This window comes from Pteronotus mesoamericanus, unplaced genomic scaffold (genome assembly GCF_021234165.1).
Source record: "Pteronotus mesoamericanus isolate MK-2021 breed Mesoamerican mustached bat unplaced genomic scaffold, CSHL_Meso_final contig_50, whole genome shotgun sequence".
NCBI lineage: Eukaryota > Metazoa > Chordata > Mammalia > Chiroptera > Mormoopidae > Pteronotus > Pteronotus mesoamericanus.
The window spans coordinates 33,950,821-33,965,674 of record NW_026555186.1 but is presented as its reverse complement, the minus strand read 5'-3'; the positions used below and the strand labels follow the sequence as shown (position 1 = coordinate 33,965,674).

The 14,854-nt window shown below is 41.8% G+C and overlaps 1 protein-coding gene across 3 annotated transcripts in view; it reads right to left on the bottom strand.

Moving 5' to 3' along the window:
• VCAN (versican) overlaps positions 1–9,122 on the bottom strand; it is a 105,005-nt gene extending 95,883 nt beyond the window's left edge. For all 3 annotated transcript variants that reach the window (XM_054578563.1, XM_054578564.1, XM_054578565.1), the window contains exon 1: positions 8,830–9,122. The gene's annotated coding sequence lies outside the window, so the exon portion shown is untranslated. The remainder of the gene's footprint in view (positions 1–8,829) is intronic.
• Positions 9,123–14,854: the final 5,732 nt, after the last annotated feature.

Genomic DNA, 14,854 nt, shown 5'->3' with positions numbered 1-14,854 from the left:
CTCCTAAGAATGTGGGCAAGTAGGCTAATTAACACCTGAAATACATTTATATCAGCCTAGTGGAATATTTACCATGACACAACAATAACTCATGTTTGTCAATATCTAGAGTGTTGGACCTCGTTATCGAACCCAGAGCAGAGGTGTGATCCTGACCCTGGAATGTGTTTTGCACCCTAATCTCCTCCAAGTCAGATACTCAAAACCTATCTCTATGAACCATACTTCATCCTTATAAAGTGCCCCCTTTATTTGATGGGACAGGAAAAATGGCCTTTCATCTATGTAAGTATAGCAAATATACTCATCACTTAAAATTGTCCCTAATACAAGGCTAAGTAATGATGCCAGTGCATTGAAAATACAAGGTAGAGATAGATCATGTCTTAAATACATTTGTAATATTATGTGTGAATAAGTTGCCAACATTTAAAAATTGGAGTTTTCACACTAAGTCTAGGATCTGTGACTTCTTTTCAAAATCAGATCTAGCAACTCTAGGTTCATATTCTAGCTGGGCAATCATTAGCACTAAGCAAGCAGCAGCCTTTCACCTTGGTTCTGTGTGCTCAAGGTTATCACTGGCCCCATTTGGCTTCTTGTCCATTTCTACTTTATGCCAGTTCCCTGTAGGCATGGAACTTACACTCCTTAATCTAAAGGATGGTCATTTATCTGTTTAGTAAATACCTCAGTGCATGAGCATTTATTCATTTCTTTAATTTTCTTAAGGCTATGTCCACATTCATGGTTGTTAAGGCACATTATTTTCCTTCTGTGTTTGATCTTACTAAATGAGAAACCTTTTTTTTAATTGTTATTCTGTTGCAGTTATCCCAATTTTTGCTCTTTGCCCTCCTCTGCCCAGCCCACCCCCAACTCCCACAGTCAATCCCCACACCGTTGTCCATGTCCACGGGTCATTAATAATGTTCTTTGATTAGTCCCTTCTCCGTCTTTCCCCCATTATCCCCATCCCCTCCCTCCTTCCCCTCTGGCCACTGTCAGTCTGTTCCATGTTTCCATGTCTCTGGTTCTATTTAGCTTGTTAGTTTATTTTGTTCATTAGATTCCTCTTATAAGTGAGATCATATGGGATGTGTCTTTCTACTAAATGAGAAGTTTTCTAGAGCCTCTTTTTTTTATTTGTTTTCCAGCACCACGCAGACCCCCATTTCTAGTCTTCTGCTCTTCCTGTCAGTCCTGAAAGCATAATCTATTAGTGATAACAAGTCTGTCTGCATAGAAAGGAAGATAGGAGGGCTGTGCCTATATTTAGCCTTCTACTCCAGTAAAGTCCAGGAGGAGAGGAGAGAGAGTCTTTGAACAATCAAGACACAGCTAACTGCAGTTGTCTAATTGCCTGGGAGGCAAAAGAAACAAGGTCAACCAGACTCCTAGCCCTGAGAAGTGACTTCAGAGAGGCCCACTCCAGGAATGGGCCGCTCAGAGAAGGAGAGAGCCCAAGTTCTAGCAAACAGACATTTAATATTCTCTCCTGATTTGGGGGAAGTCCCACTGAGCAAAAGGTGACTTAGGGACACAGACACAGTGGTTTTGTCTTCCAGTCTTCAAATTAGTTACCCCAGACAACCAACGGCCTAGGACACCTCAGCCACAAAGCAGAAGTAATGAGCATGGCCTATCAGACTGCCCCTGGGTGCTTTGTCACAAGAGGAATCTCTGTAATACAGAGAGAAATCTCTACTGGTGTAGACATGAAATTTCATGAATTTACTTCACAGAAGAAATGGTGCCATGTGAATTTATCACTAAGCTGTGACTAGACTCCTAAACCTGGACATGGCTAAAGTTTTTCATGTCAATGCCCCTTAGCACTGCTCTGTTCTCTGCCTGGAAGACATACTGCACTTTCTTTTCTTTTCTTTTTTTTTCCAAATACATTTGTCTCTGCCTTTCTATTCCATTTCCTCTGCTCAATTTTCATCATAGCACTTAATCAGAATTTCATGCATGTATTTGGGAACTGCCTTTCCCTCTCCACCATAATATAAGCTCCAAGAGAGCAGTCTTCGGTATTTTGTTCATTGCTGTATCCACAATGAACAGAACACTCAGTAAATATTTGTTGAATGAACGAATATGCCCATTTTTACCTAATTAGATGCATATTACATACACTATTTAACACATTACTTTCCTCATTTAAAATATAATGTACTTTGGAGAATGTCCCAAATCAGTAAATATAGTTTTTCTATGTTATTTTTAGCTACATAGTGTCCTATTAGATGAATGTAGCACCTTTGATTCCACCAGTTCAATGATGAACCTTTTGTGTGTTTCCAAATTTTTGTCACTAGGAAAAATGCTGCAGATGGCATCCTTGTCCTTTTGTCTTGTATAGCATTTTTTCCAATACCTATATGACAATATCTAGAAGAGGAATTGCTAGGTCAAAGGGCATATGCACTTTTTAAAAATGTGATAGCTATTGCCAAATTATTTTGTAGAAAAGATGAATCTATTTATATTGCCATAGTACTATATGAGAGATCTTGTTGTCCCACAACCTGGACAACACAAATTTTCATCAAACTTTTTATCTTACTGCTCTGATTGATGAAAGAATGGTGCAGCATATCATTGTTGTTTTAATTACTACTTCTTCAATTATGAATGAAGCTCAGCAACTTCTCATGATTAAAAAATATTGGTATTTGTATTCTATTTCTATTTCTAACTGCCTTCATATAATGCTTGTCTTTTTGTTTTGATAGATTTTTTCATTTGTAAAAGTTCTTAGTATATCAAAAGAGTTATTAGCTCTTTGTCTCTCATATGTTGTAGACAGTTTCCAAATGTGTTATTTGTTTTTGCATAAATAATTTAATTATTGTTTAGTCAGACTTGTCAATCTTTTCTAGAATGACTTCTGGGTTTTATCTTTTGCTTAGAACAGGTTATATATTCCTGGTTTATTATTTTAAAAATCCCATGATTTCCTCTAGTTATTTTCTTTAAATGTCATTCCCCGCATTTTATATTTGATCCACCTTAACTTTATTTTATGATAAGAAATGAGGTAGAAATTGAGTATGAATGAACTGTTCAGTTGTCCCCAAACCATTTATTGAATAATCCTTCTTTTCCAATGAATTTTCATGTCCATTGCATTCTATTTCTGGACTCTGTATTCTGTTCCATGAAACTAGGCAATTCTTAAAACAATATACCCCGTCTAACTCATTGTATGTATTTCATAGGAAATACATGATTTATGTAATGCTGTCATTTTTAAGGTTGTAGAATTAGATCTGAGTCCCACATACATAATATATTAACATCACTTATTTGTCTAATTTTCCATCTTCAAAAGCCTTTCCACATGTATTTATCCTTTTGATGTTTATAACTGTATATCCATTTAATAGATTCTGACACGAGAGGTCTAGAAGCTGTATCTTCATTTGGTTTTCTTAGCTGGTAAGTGCAATTCAAGCTTTCTGATTTCAAGTCTGGCATTAATCCCACTACACAACATAGGTAATATAAACTCAGTAATTTAACAATAAAAAGATTTTAACTTACATATTATATATGTTTATGACAAGTAATGTAATCTCACTTTTATATGCATAAGCACCTCTTAAAATTTTAGAAGATTTGAGGAACCAGGTAGGATGTGTGTGTATGTGTGTGTATACACATATATAGAATGTATATATACACATTATATATGTATACGTATGTATGTGTATACACACACACACAGAGAAATAAGATAAATGTAGATATGCATTTACACCCTTTTATAGATTATACATTTATCCAGAGGAATTTCAGGAAACATGACTGACAAACACATTAAACAAAGGTACTTTGCACTAACCACTGAAATGCAACTACTCCTGGAATATTCAGTGACAAGAATTTAGCAAAATCAAAAAATCCTGGAGAATATACATAGATATAGTATATATACATATATATGTCATTTACTACTTCTAGGCTACTAGAGGAAACTGGCAAAAAATTCATTCATTGAAGTGGAACTCAGCCAAGGCATTTCTCTCTATATTCCCTTGTTCTGACTCCAACCCAGAGAGAGTATGGGCCTTGTGTTTTCTTGTAAACTATAGACCTATACAACAATCAGCATGTTTTCACAGACCAGAGCTAGTAACCTCCAACAATCAGGGTTTGTGAGCCTTAACTGGTTTCTCTAGGTGGGTGGTGAAATAATAGCTTACTACAGTCAGTCATTCTTTTCCTCAAAAGAACCGTGTATCTTGAAAAGTTCTGCTCAGTTACAGGGCAAAATCCCATTTTAAATACAGTGCCTAGTGATGTTTGCCCATGAATAAAGTCAACAAATTTGTTTAAACCCCACTAGGAAAGAAGAGCTTAGTTTTATGACTGTTGGGAACAGTCTTGGTTGATCTTTGTGTTCCCAAAGGCTCTGATGCTCAATTAGTGACCAATCATTAACCATGAAGTACTTATGCATAATATTGTGGGGAAAGAGAAAACAATGACTATATCTTCCATATAAATTATATTCAGCCTTAAATTAGCTTTTTAGGTCCTTTCCAAACAGAATTTACAAGGGTACAAATATGGATATCTCAGAATATTAGAAGCATTCCCTTCCGGTTTGTTAAGTATAAAGAAAAAGAAGAAACAGAGGAAACCTATGTTTGTAAACATATGTAAATCTAAGAGGATTTTTTTTTTCAAACTTCCAACAAGTATTTCCAAACCTGCAAATACAATTTAGGAATACCTTTTAATTTCATTTTTATTTACTAAGAAAACAAAACAATAACTTTGAATTCTGACATAAATTCTTAGTGGTTGTCTTCTTGACTCTCATCCCTGTTCCCACCACCCACAAGAAGGTTAGAGCCTGTGGACTTCCTGCTGGAAGGAGTAATTGCTCAATCACTTTGGAATCCATTAGAACCCTGTGCAGAACCCAAGACAGGCAAATGCAACTGTAAAATACGCCTTTCTTTACTTAGAGCTCAGAACTAGAAGTCAGTCGCTAAGACCTTCTGCTTGATATGCTGACATTCCAAGTTACATACTGCCCAATCTGGGAACAGACTTTTATTTATTTTTAAAATTTATTTATTTTTAGAGAGAAGGGAAGGGAGGGAGAAAGAGAGGAGAGAAATATCTAAATGAGGGAGAAACATTGGGTACAGGTGCAACCTAGGCCTGTACCCTCACCAGGATTGGAACTGGTGACCTTTAGCTTCGCAGGAGGGTGCCCAACCAACTAAGCACAGCTATCAGGGCACTGAGATTTTATCTCAGAAAACCAGTTGTTGCATTCACGGGTGCCTTCCTGTTTTTATATTAAACTGACAACATCCTATTTTAGGACTTTGCATGAATATATTCACGATAGATTTGGCACAATTGCTAAGCAGTACGATTACGTCACAGTTTTAGGAGTCAGAAGAGAGGGAAAGAGGATCAGTTAAATGTCAGAATGTGAAGCTGAAAAGATCATTAAAACCCTGCATTTCCAAGATAAAGGAGAGTAGGAGAAATTAAAATGCAGCTGTAAGTGGCGGTGTCTCATCTGCGCCACATTCCCTCGAGTCACTAGCTCAGTCTCCTCATAAATACCTGGGGAGTTCCCACCATGCCCCCAGCCCACGCTAAAGCCGGCGGTGCACAGGGACCTCCGCTACGCCCTCAGTCTCATTCATATTTGCGTTCATAGAATTCTATCAGTCCTGTCAAAAATGGCAATTGTTTGCCATTACAGAAGAACTCTGTATGACAGTCTTGAACGTGGTTATCCTGTAACAACGATAACCAAAATAAGAAAAAGACAAAAAGTCTTTAAACCGACCTGAACGTATTTAACACAGGATAAAATCATCTCATTTTTCTGCCAAAGAAAAAAGAAAAAAAAAAAGTTTGCTTGGAATAAATCTTTGCTTCTTCCCTGTCGCAAGGCAAAAACTCCTCTACTGATTCAAAAGATGCAAAAAAGAAAAAAAAAAGTCATTCTTTTAATAGGAGTGCTTAGTGCTGTCTGGTAAAAGTCGGGTCGCCTATAACAGCAGTCACCACCCTTAGCCTTGGGCGCAGGGACGCGGGGCTCCCACCGTGTAGCGGGCCCCGCCTTCCCCCGTTCCGCCCCGCCCCCTTCCTGCGGTGGCGCAAAGCCCGCCTCCGCTGGCCTCTGGGCGGGGACCCAGGAGGCTCCCCGCCAGCCCCGAGGCTGAGCGGACGGCTGGTTTCGCGGGACAGCTGTCTTGGAGCCCAAGAACTCACACCCGCCTCGGGCCCGTAGCTGGAGCCCCAGCCCACGTGGCGGTGGATGGTGAACTCCGGGCTGCAAAGAGTGCGGGGAGCGGTGCCTGCCCCCGCGCGTGCTGAGCCGGTCCAGGAAGGCCCCAGGCCCCAGCCGCTCTAAGGGCTAGTTCCTCCCCTCCCCACCCTTCCACCGTGCGAGCCGCCTCAGTCGCGTTGGTTGTCGCTCTTGGGATTAAAAAAATATTTAAATAGAGACGCGAAATTTAGCCCGACATCTCGAAACCAACCCTGCCGGACAGCTCCCACCAGTTTTCGGGCATCTGCCTCATCTCTGTTCCTTTCTTCTTCCTTCTTCCCCGTCCTCCGCTGTCCCTTTCCTTTCCCCTCCTTTCCGTTCTCTTTTTCCTCCTGGCGCCCTCCTTCCAAATTTACACGTTGGTCGAGTGCCGGCGCTGAGGAGGTTTAAACTTTGGATTAGTGGCCTTCCTTTTGCAATGTCCTGGGGCGGTGCCCTAGCATTGGGTTCCAATGGTCATAGTCCCTAGTAAAATTTCCAAAAGACTTTCTATACTGTCTTTCTTAGAGTCACGCCCAAAACTGACCATCATCCTTCACCACCCCACCACCCAAAAACCTGGATCCGCCCCTGGCCAAGTGTGTTCCTGCGCCAAGCTGCCGACTCCCCGCTAATCCCAGCTAACTCGGGAGGAAACAGACAGGGTCTCCTTCCCAAGCCCTTCAAATTCCTGGATTTATGTCTCAGGTTCTGAAGTAAAAAACTAACGACTAAAGGGGAAGAGAGGGTCCTCCATCCTTGTGAAAATGACTCGCTGAGGTTGAGGGGCTCGTTTTTTCTCCACAGGTACTGAATTTCTCCATCAGGGGGCGCCCACACCCGTCACAAAACCCCCTATTCCTAGACGTCTGGGTTATGCAAGTCTATTGCAGGCAACTGCGGGCACATCCCAAGGAGCGCACCTCCTCCCTTGCTCCTCCCTTCTGGCCAGTGTCGGCGGACGAGGGAGGCAGGGATTTCACACTAGCCATTCATTTGTCAGCCGTGGGGGAGGGGACGCAGGAGCTAGAGAGACAGAGCAGCAGAGGCTGGGAGAGGGGAAGGGAGGCAGAGAAGATGGAGACAGAGGGAGAGACAAAGATGAGACAAGGGACACGGATAGCGAGACTGTCTTTCCGTCTGTGGGTGTGCGCACGGCGGGACAACTCTCCGAGGCCCCGCATAGATTTCTCCTCCGTCCCGCAGCATCTCCTGGGGACATGCCAGACTTGCTGATGTGCAGCTGGATCCCAGGGCAAATAGTTTAGGCTGTGGCATTATATTTCTACCTCGATATCCGGTGCCCAAACGCTGACCGTGACACGCCCGGTCACACAGACAGTGAACCGGGACAGCCCTAATACCCCCTAGTCCACACGCACCAGGGATGTCTCCCGACAGCGCCCACGCCGCCGCAGGACGCTCAGCGGAGGGCATCCTGCGGGGCTCCCGGCACACGCTGTGTAGCCGCCCGACCCGCCAGTGAAGTTGCTCAACTTGGGCCGAGGGCTGGGAGGGGGTGGGGAAATTGAAAGAAAAGGAAGGCTGCGGTCGCCGGGGCGAGAAGACTGGTCCTAGAGGCTCCAGATTCAAGTCCCCGCACCACCTTTGTCTGTAGAGTGCTCAGAGCTCTGGTTTGCTCCATGAGGCTGGAGCAAAAGCTTTCACTTAGCTCTTCAGGGTGAGATAAAATTCTTGTACATCCCTATTAGTTTAGGACGAGCTTTTCCCGCCCAGGCGCCTCCCAAACCTCCACGGTACTTCAGCAACCCCACCCCCATCTCCGGCTCCTTCCCGGCCAGCCCCCGCGCACGGCGTGCAGGACAAAAGAACCCAGGGGCACCAGAGAGAGCCTTGACAGCCCCCCAGTCGCCAAGGAGACGCAGCCCCGGCACCCTGCACCTCCCCCGGCCGGACGTTCCCCCAGGCTGCCTACGAGCTGAGGGGATCACGTCCGCGCAAGTCCCGGGCTGCTGGGACGTGGGGTCGCCTGTCAGGAGCTGCCCCAGAGCAGCTTTCCAGGAACGCAGGGAATTGACTACACACCAGGGGCCGGGAACCAGGTGGCCTGCAGCAAAGTGGCTTCGAGGACTTGGATGTGGACAAGTCTTAGAGTCCCCATTCAAACTTTTGCCTCAGCAGGTTAACAAAAAAAAAATTTAGATTAAGGTGCCAAGGGTCCCTCTCTCCTCTCCAGCTCAAGACCCTACGACTTTTCTAGGGGTTCCCCACAATTTCCTTTCTTCCCTTCCCCCAAATCCGTTAGTACTTCTACCCCCACCCCACTTCGGGCTTCTTTTGTCTGGATCTTTTTCAGCACCACGGTCCCTCTGTATTCATTTCTTCAAACGTCCTTCTGAAAGTTACCTGCATTTTTAAAGTGCTTATATTTTCTTAACTTACCCTTACAGTTAGTTCTTTTTGCCTTAATTAAAACCTATCAATTGCAATGTACTTTTTTCCCTAAGTTCCCTTTTTTCCCTATAAGTTTTTTTTTTTTTTTTTTAAAGGGGGAACAAAAGAAACGTGATTACCTTGAAAGGCGGCTTAGTGCAGTTTGTGCGAAACAATTCACTGCAGAGCTGCGCGAATGGGTTCAGCGTTGCCTGGGCGGATCACATAGGAAGCGCGGTGGCCTGGGGAAGGGTGCGGAGGGTGCGGGACGGTGCTGGAGGATGCGGGAGGTTGCGGGGCTGGTCCAGCGCCTGTCCACAGCACTTAATGTTCGCGGCTGCTTCGCCCGCCCGCCTGGAGTTCTTCCCCAGAAAGGCTTAGGGCAGCTCGCCTGCAAGTTCAAATGCGGGTTGTGACACCCATCATCATTATATCACTGTACCGTCAGCACCGAGGAGGAGACTCAGCGAGGAGGAGGAGGAGGAAGAGGAGGAGGGTTCATTCACAGGCTCCTGAAGCGCTCCGCTGCTTCAGCCACTCCTAAGAGCCCAGGCTTGGAAAGCAGGCACAGGGGCGGAAAGGCAGCTCCCCGCGCTTGCGGTAGGGACCGCCTGCCTCCCTCCCCAGGCACTCCCACCTCTCGGCGTTTCTTCCTGACAAGTACCAATCGGCTTGGGGACAGCAGCACACCCCATTCAGCGACTCCCTAAGTAACATCGCGCTCTGTGCGAAGAAACCCCTGCCCTCCCACCCTTTCCCCACCCCCACTTCCCCGCCCCCGTGCTGCCAGTTCTGGGTTAGGGGAGAACGAGCCCCCAGGCTCACGCAGGGCAGGCCAGTACTAGACAATTGAGTACCGTCAGTTCTTGGGAGCAAACGAAACTCTGTAAAACCAGCAAAGAACTTGGTTGCAGCGTGCTTCTGCGGCCACAGAGCCTGCCCGCCCCATCTGGGGGAAGTGTCAGGCTCACAAGGCTTCTGCCAACCTGAGACACAGAAAAGGAGACCCTTCTGAGATCCAGAGAGGAAGCAGAAGAATCTTCCTCTGCCTTCCCGGGAACTGCCCAATGGGGAGCCCAGCGTCCTTGCGCAATCTACGAAGACCCTGGTAATAAAGGGCTGAACAGGAAAATCTCTTGTTGGATTCAAACAGATCCTCCTCCTCTGACACAAACCTACATTAAGTCTAGATTCTTTCTTCGTTTTTTCTTTCCTTCAGTGTTTCAAAGTGTCCCTCATGATAGAGCATTTAATAATTGTTCTGCGTGACAGAGACTCTTTGGATGTATCAATCACTTTCCCTGTGAGCAGGAAATGAAACCATAATCTTTCATATTTCTGTGATTTTTGTTTCCAGCCAGGCCCACCCAACTAGGTAAACTACATTAACACATGGAAGAGTGCCCTGCATTGTGTTACAAAAGATTTCCACTAAGACCTTAGAGAGCAAAAGGTCAACCAGTTGACACAAAGAATTTCAGCCCCTTGTAGAAGACTTTGTATTATCCTTTTCTGTGAAGTCAAGTATGAGTTTACACAATGGAACAAAATAAGTCCAAGGTGCACATCAGTTTAACACTGGGATTACTGGAATGGATAGTAAATAGTTCTTTCTACACAAATATGGAAGCATCTTCATAATTCTTCTCTCTGGTCTCTACTTAGAAAATTATATCAAACACAATACCTCAGAACAGTAATGTTTAAAGGAGAAAATCCTTTTTCACCTTGAATTTCTTTGAGTAGGTTGGCTGAAGCTTATATTTTAAAACATCTAGTAACCTAGACTCCTGTGCATGCACATTTATAATATTTCCTTTATGAGTTTCTTTTGCAAATTGTATGCATCCTGCATGATTATAGTTTTTAACTGATAGAAAGTAAGTTTATCAGCAGAATTTCAGTCTTCAAAATGTACATGTTTCATTTCTTTTATCAACTCACTATAGTGAATGACATGAATATTAATGATAGGATATAGAAACCAAATTGTCTGATTCCACAATGATTTTATTCTTACTACAGTTATTATACTACCATTCCTAACACTGAAATTCTATTCCATTAAATATTTAGAAAAACAGAGTCATACAACAGAATTGAACTTCAATCTTCACATATAACAGATAAACAAACCAAGGCCCAGAAAGTGACTTTCATAAAGTTACATGTTTAATGCAGAGCTGGTACCAGAACGTAAACCTTGACTCCTGGTCCACTGATCTTTTCAGTGCTCCTCATATTAATTTTAGAATCAGGATGACTTGACTCAGAAAGGGAGAAAATGAAATGAAATAATCTTTATTGAAATTTATGTTTTAAGCATTAGTGTAGACCTTTCTCTGAAACACTTCTAGGTATGTATCATTATTCTCATTCTTAAATTTGAGTTAACTTAGTTGAGTTCTAAAGAGTTTAAGTTTCTTGCCCAAGGCCACTTTCTAAGCGGTAGACGCGCCAACCAGAAAAGGTTAATTCTGTCTCTGTTACTCTGCTTTGTCTTTACAATACAATGAAGTAAAACATTTTTATAAAGATGATCTAGAGCAGAAATAAGGAACTAATAGCAAATTAATAACCACTTTCAGGGAAATGTTAATAGTTAACATTCACTATAAATAATGTCATTTGTATGTGATGGAACACGATGAAAAGTTATGGCTCTGGTACTCTACATCCTGAGATATTTTCCTTTATCTTGCCAAATGTGTTTCTCTAGCCCTCTAACATTTATCGTTTCTTATCATGTCCATCCATAGACATTACAACTTTTGACAAAGTAGTTCTACAGGTCAAAGGCACTTTTTTAGGCAGACTTAACTAGGCAGAACATTGACAATGTTGAAAAGCTTTATATTGCATGCCTTTACTTTGACATGATACATTATTGTTTAGAAAACCAAACACTTCTCAGACTGTTGAATAGCTAAAATGAAATAATACTCTTGAATACCTGCTATTCTTTAAGGCATATTTTTCACCTCTAGTTATCTATAACAGAGAAAAAATCAAAAGGAAAACATACTAGGTCCATTCAGGGTAGAGCCTACAACTATACCATTTCTATGTAACAATGTTTGTAACTCTCCTTCCCTCTTTCTCTCTCTCTTCCTTCCTCTCTTTCTTTTTTTAATTGAGAAAAAGAATGAGAGAACAGTTATTGCTCAGTTCCCTCTGTCTTAAAAATCATCAGATATTTTTGAATGGGAAAATATATTTTTGCAGATTTTATAACAGCAACTGTATTTACCCATTACACTCAAGTCCGTATCAAACAGTAATTCAAATATCATCCAGTGCACCCCCTTTAAATCCTGTCCTTGTACTGGGGACATTCTGTATGTAAACTCCACAGTCCAGATGTAGATAAAACAAGATATCACTCCTAGTGCTGGTGTCTACAAGAAACCAAAGGCCAGAAGCTACATGCCTTGCTCCGTTGCCTTGATCTTGTCTTTAGGAACTTGGCTGATATCAGGGGCAGCCAGCCAATGAGTTGAAGAAGAAAGGTGTCATTGGCAAGTGGATCTCCAGGGAATTTCATTATCTTCATCTAAACCTCTATCTGAGGGCCTTAAGGATCACATTTCAGTCTTCTCCTTTTTTATGGATCAGGTGAAGTATTCTGAGACATGGTATTATCTGTTGCTGCACCAGGGATGACTAGGTTTCAGTCCCATCCACATTCAGACAACAGAGTTCACATTTCAAGTCCCTAGTCTGGCTGATCCTAGGCACAAGCAAACACCCTCTCTGGGTGGCAGATTTAAAATTCACCTTTAATGAACTCCAAAGTCCCTAGAAAAAGGAAGCCAACTCTCTAAGAGTGCCTCATTTTGAAAAGTTGGGGTCTTTTTTAACTTTACAGATTAGGAACAGACATTTTATCCAACACTTTAAATCCTCTTTGTTTTCGTTTTTGTTTTGAAAATGCAAAGTAATGTAAGGTTTTTGTTGCCTTCTTTAAAAAAAAAAAAGAAACCCTACAAAAGGTGAAGTGATTGTGACAGTCTCATTACACTTTAGCCTTAAGTATATAAATTAATTAGAGAAATTAAACACAAATATTCTTGAAAGCCACAAAAGAATTAATTTTTTCCCCCAGAAATCAGATACCAAGTCTCTACTTCCCAATCCTAAGTCAAAAATTTACAGTAAAATGTTTCTTTCAATAAAAAAGGGGTTTTTCTGTTTTTGTTTTTATTTCTCCTTTGCTGTAAGTGTCTTGTCCATGGTTGGGCAGATTTCTCCAGGACTTAACTGGAAGACCATCTACATCACGAGGGAACTATGCAAGTCAAAGCCAAGTTCCAACATGGAGTGATGGGAAAAAGGCTGGGCTGCCTGGAGGAGATGACTTCATTAGGGAGAAAAGAGGCTCTCCCCATTCGGTCCACACGGCAGCCAAGCAGCTCAGCACATCTGCACTCACCCCGGGGAGGCTGCCTGGAGCAAAGTATCAAAAATGCCATCGTTTTGATAAATAAAAAGGTCAAGCCATAAATAAGGCAGTTTCCTAATTGAGTCGAAGATAGTGTCAACCTTACTCTTCTTCTTAGTCACTTTCCCAAACTCTTTTTTTCCCTTCCACACAGCCCAAAAAATATAGGCCATGTTTTATAAATCGCTTGTCTGACCAAGACAAAGTGAAGAATCTATTTTCTGAACACAAGGAAGCGGTAGAGATCTTGGAATCTATGTGGCAGGGCAGAGAACAATGCAGAGAGTTTCTTAAGAGGCAAAACTTTTGCAGTTGCTGTTTATTTTCAATGAGCACCAGACTCCATTTATTTAATTAGAATACAATAGGACCGAGAGACAAGAAGCTTCGTGAAGGCACCATGGATGGTGCAAAAAGCCACCACAGCATCATTAGTTTCTCTGGTGAGCCAAGGGGAAAAGCGAGGCAGGAAACAAGGAAGTTCTACATACTGAGAAGAATGTTTGGAGAACTCCATCTAGTACAGGAATCAGAACCAACAAGCAGGCATTTCATTTTATTCTATCAGTAAAAAGAATTGCAGAAGTATCTGAATTTCAGAGATTTTAGGCTCTTGCCACAAAATATGAGTGACCACGTTTTAGCCCTGTGACTCAGAGGAGATCAAATATTTGTTATAACTCATAAAGAAAAAAAAAAGAAGACAGGAATACTCATAAGACTCAGCAAATACTTATCACAAATAGTCTGCTCTCAATTTCATTTCTGTATTCTTTTTTCAATTCAATGTTTATTGAACCCCTTCGATGTGCCCTGTTTTAGGCCTTAGGCATTCAGGCTTCTTATCCTAAAGGAGTTTATAATCTCTCTATAAAAATTAATTTATTAGAGTAGCCATGGTTATGATTTATCTACATAATGGCTAATGAATTTAGAGGGAAAAATGTATTTTTTGTATGAGTCTGTTGGCTGGTCTAGTCAACCATCTTTTTAAAAAATGCCACAGACTACAAATAGAAGAGGGAGAATGGTAGCTCAACAAATCTTTTTTTACTGGAAAATCTCTTCCATGTACACATCCTACCAACATTGAATACTAGGCATAAAACTTGTTGTATGTGAAGAAATTAGGTTCCTCATTTTTCCATAATAAAAATAGTTGATTAGATGACATGCATTGAGGGTCCACTTTATGTTTCCAAAAGTCTTCCAGAATTCATAAACCAAACCAAAGTTGAATGGTGGAAGAGAAGGATTAAATATCTTCCCAACAAGAAAAGGTCAAAGAAATTGATCATTCCAGGGACACACTGAGGTCTCTGACTGCTGGACAGGAGTATTAAATGCACGAGAATACATGAGGGAAGGAGAATGTGCTAAAATGTATTATTCTCAGTCATCATGATGCTGAAATAAATTGATTAAAAACGTATTATTGAATTTACAGGCCTCTTTCAAAACTGTAGCTGTAAATGTGTAATGGCCCTTCCAAAAGACGTTTGAAGAATTTTTGTCTTTTTTCTTTTTTGGTGGTAGCTGCCTGTGACTTCTTCTTCCCTTCCATATTGTCTCACAACATATCTATCTCCACCTGCCAGCTTTATGGAGCTATAATTAACATATAACATTGTGTAAGTTTACACTATATAATGCAATGATTTGAAACATTCATATTTTGTGAAATATTTACTACAATAAAGTCATTTAACACATTCTTTGCCTCA